The 4331-nt window shown below is 38.6% G+C and overlaps 1 pseudogene; it reads left to right on the top strand.

Moving 5' to 3' along the window:
- Nucleotides 1-1456: 1456 nt before the first annotated feature.
- Nucleotides 1457-1607, top strand: LOC127690434 (uncharacterized; annotated as a pseudogene).
- The last annotated feature ends 2724 nt before the right edge of the window (nucleotides 1608-4331 follow it).

Raw genomic sequence — 4331 nt, 5'->3', positions numbered from 1 at the left:
ACACTAGTCAGAATGGCTAAGGCCAAAAACTCAGGAGACAGCAGGTGTTGGTGAGGATGCGGAGAAAGAGGAACACTCCTCCACTGCTGGTGGGGCTGTAAGATGGTACAACCATTGTGGAAATCAGTCTGGAGGTTCCTCAGAAAACTGGACATGAGACTTCCAGAGGACCCTGCTATACCTCTCCTGGGCATATACCCAAAGGATTCCCCAGCATGCAATAAAGACACATGCTCCATTATGTTCATAGCAGCCTTATTTATAATAGCTAGAAGCTGGAAAGAACCCAGATGCCCCTCAAAGGAGGAATGGATACAGAAAATGTGGTATATTTACACAATGAAATACTACTCAGCAATTAGAAACAATGAATTCACAAAATTTTTAGGCAAATGGTTTGATTTGGAAAATATCATCCTAAGTGAGGTAACCCAATCACAAAAGAATACACATGGAATGCAATCTCTGATAAGTGGGTATTAATTAGCCCAGAAGTCCTGAATACCCAAGGCACAAATTGCATAACAAATGACTCCCATGAAGAAGTATGGAGAGGGTCCTGATCCTGGAAAGGATTGATCTAGCATGGGAAGGGAATATAAGGACAGAGAAAAAGGAGGGAGGTGATTGGAGAAGGGACGGAGAGAAGAAGGTTTATGGGACATATGGGGAGGGGGGATCCGGGAAAGGGGAAATCATTTGGAATGTAAACAAAGAATATAGAAAATAAAAATATTAAAAAAAAGAAAAATTCTAATTTCTCTCTCTCTCTCTCTCTCTCTCTCTCTCTCTCTCTCTCTCTCTCTCTCTCTCTCTCTCATTTTTCAAGACAGGGTTTCTCTGTGTAGTCCTGCCTGACCTGGAACTTACTCTGTAGACCAGGCTGGCCTCAAACTCAGAAATCTGCCTGCCTCTGCCTTCCAAGTGTTGGGATTAAAGGTGTGTGCCGCCACCACCTGGCTTAATTTTTCTCTCTTGACATAGGTTTACCTATTCTTTTCACACCTGACAGGCACCCTATCAGCCTTTTCTCCCTTATTTATAAGGAAGCAACAAGATTGGTAGGTAATTGTACCATGTTGAAACTAGGAAAGTCAATGTAGGTTTTTTGTTGTTTTGACTTAACAATTTGACAAATTCAGGAAAATGAGTTGAACTCATTTAGAACATCAGTATATTCTGAATTTCATGGTCCTTGTATGTGGTGCAACAGTTAAGAAGAAGAAGGACGACATGATAACAATCCTGACTGAGTGTATTTTCCATTGGCATGTGGATCTTGTGAGTACTGGTTTTCTTATTCTTGAACTTTCAATTCTTAACAAGATGCACACTAACCTGTGAAAATGTGCCCTGCTATTATTTAGTTGTATTAGTTAATGATTACATCATGTCTATGGGCAGGTGATGCCTTAGCTGATGGGAGACTTCTATGATCTTAAAAGTTACATGCATAACCTTTGATCAGTGGCAGTATCATAGCCAGTGAGGTTTATCGGAGGCGTGATTTGATTGCTAATTGAAAACTTTCCCCAAAAGTTACATGTATAAATAACAGGAGGCAAAAGACCATGGTGATAATTTTTGATGATATTAACCCACTAATGTATGGTATGCTTAAAGAAGTGGCGTGAACAAGCTGTTTGTTGCATTGTGGGTAACATTAGCTTTGATGGGCAGTTTAATTCTAAGATGATAATATCTGACTTAATCCAGCACTATTTCTCAGAAAACAGAATCTGAAGGTGATTCTTGTTGAACCAACCAACCAAAGAGAATCAGTTATTTTAATTCCCTTTTTGATGGCTAACATTAGCAGAAAAAGTGCTAATGGTTTCAGTATTTTTATTATAAAGAATTCACTTTTACAATGAGTGATAATAATTAGCCAAAACTAATTATCATTGATCCAAGAAACACTGGACCGTAAACTGATGTAATATGTAGAATTTTGGCAGCCATGAGCAGTGTGGAGCAGATATGTGTGGGGCTGCAGAATTCTGCCCAGGCTGCGAGGCCTGTATCCTGTTCTCCCAGACCTTTTAGTTACCTGCCAGCAGATGTCCCTATAAGGCAAGAGTATCTTACAGTTAGGCTAGCTGAGTATGAAAATCAGAATCTGAACCACTCATCGTATTTCCAAACATTAATGGGTTGAATGCACCATGCATTCAAAAATGTTTCCAGAGGTTGAGAAAATGCAGTATACTAGAAGAGTGTATTTAGTTTACTTCCAAAAACAAAATAGAACAACAATCTTTTCAAAATTTAAGTTTTCCACACTCACCAGGAATAAGTCCTCTAAAATACGATTCTCATATGGGTGTGCATTACCAACTTTTTCCTTAGTTTCTTAAGAATTTCACACAATGCATTTTGATCACATTAGGCGCCTCCCAGCTCCTCCAACCCTATTTGTCTACACGTCCAACTTTGTGTCCTCTTTTTATCCCAGTTTCTTTTTTATTTACTCATCTTGGAGCTGGAGAACATCATACTAAGTGAGGTAACCCAGTCTCAAAAGATGAATCATGGTATGCACTCACTAATAAGTGGATATTAACCTAGAAAACTGGAATACCCAAAACATAATCCACACATCAAAGGAGGTACAAGAAGAACAGAGGAGTGGCCCCTGGTTCTGGAAAGACTCAGTGTAGCAGGGCAAAACCAGAACATGGAAGTGGGAAGGGGTGGGTGGGAGAACTGGGGGAGGGAAGGGGGCTTATGGGACTTTCAGGGAGTTGGGGGCCAGAAAAGGGGAAATCATTTGAAATGTAAATTAAAAATGTATCGAATAAAAAAAAAGGAAAGAAAAAACATATCATGGTCAAAGCAAAAAAAAAAAAAAAAAAAGGAATGAAACTCAAGGCCTTATTATGCTAAGCAAGCACTCTACCACTGACCCAAATCCTACCTGCATCCCCCTTTAAAAAAATCATGAAAGATAGTTTGTGCTGTTTATAAATTCTTGGATGTGTGTCCCAAATGGAGTCCCGCTTAGGGGCTGCCTGTTTTAGAAAAAAAAGTATGTTCCCTCTTCCAGAAGCTATCAACAGCTAATAGCCACTTAGCTAGAGGTGGGGCTTTGAACCCTTCCCCTCTCCAAGTTGGAGCTATGCCTGGACTGAGCCTGCACAGTTCATGTGCATATATCACTATGAACTCATAATGACATTAATTTCGTTTTTTTGCTTGTCCCACAAGCTTTCCTCATATGCTGCATTTACTTCTGCTATGCTGCTCACCTATCATTTTCTTTTTGTCTGTCCTTGCTTCCTTCCTTCTACATCTCTGGAAGGAATACAGGTGGAGATGCAGAGATTCCTAAATAGTGAGGCTCCAGCCTGTTCCGAGCTTTGCACTTTTGTAACAAGAAAGCAGTCTGTGTAATCACAGATGGTTTAAGTAAGACAGTCCATCTTTTAAAATAAAGATTGTATTATTCCTCATCAAAGATCGGTTTAGTGTTGTTCATCTCACCTGCTTTAATGAATACAGAAGAACCAAAGTATTCTGCTCTTTAATTTATTTTAAGCAAACGCAAAGTGTTTCTATTTAAAATAATCTGTAGTCTCTTGGTAGGTTAAACAGGGCTTTGTTTCTTTTTTAATTAAAATGGCAAAGCTTTCCACATTCTTATTTAATTTAATCCCCAGAATAACCTGTTAAGTAGGTAGCTTCCAGTTCTGCAAATGAGAAGATGTAGGTACAGTGAAGTAGATAGTAGAGGATAAAGTCATAGAGATAGCAATTAGGGGCCAGGTTTGCATCCTGGGAGACTGACATCAGGGACCAGACTCAGATGCTCATCTCCCGTATCAAAACATATTAGATTAAATTTTATAGCAGTGAAATGGAGCCTGTTACACTGGCTGGATCTATACTATTCAACTGGATCTATATATTCAACTTTGCAGTGGCAAATTGGTGTGTAGCATATGTACCATATATTCAGCATTTAACTTAACTGTAATATACAATGTATTTTTCAGCAACAAATGTTAACCTCAATAAAAAAATGTTAAACAAATAACAATGTGTGTGTGTGTGTGTGTGTGTGTGATATTTTATTTTCTTCTCTTGGGTTGACATGAATTCTATTCTGAGAAATTTCCAATACTTGATAGCAAATGTTAGAGCAGACACATGGTTAGGGGGAACACCAGTGTTTTTTTAAATAAAAGGTACACTTTCCATTTAAAGTGTCTGAGTTCAGTTATGGATATATCATAGTGTTATAACAACAAAAATTTCCAACCCCAGTTCTCTACAAGGCTATGTAAAGAAATGCCATTCCATCATGAAGCAATTATTTTGATTGTACTGTG

This window comes from Apodemus sylvaticus, chromosome 7, assembly GCF_947179515.1.
Source record: "Apodemus sylvaticus chromosome 7, mApoSyl1.1, whole genome shotgun sequence".
In the NCBI taxonomy this organism is placed as follows: Eukaryota; Metazoa; Chordata; class Mammalia; order Rodentia; family Muridae; genus Apodemus; species Apodemus sylvaticus.
This window is presented reverse-complemented; position numbering and strand designations above follow the sequence as displayed.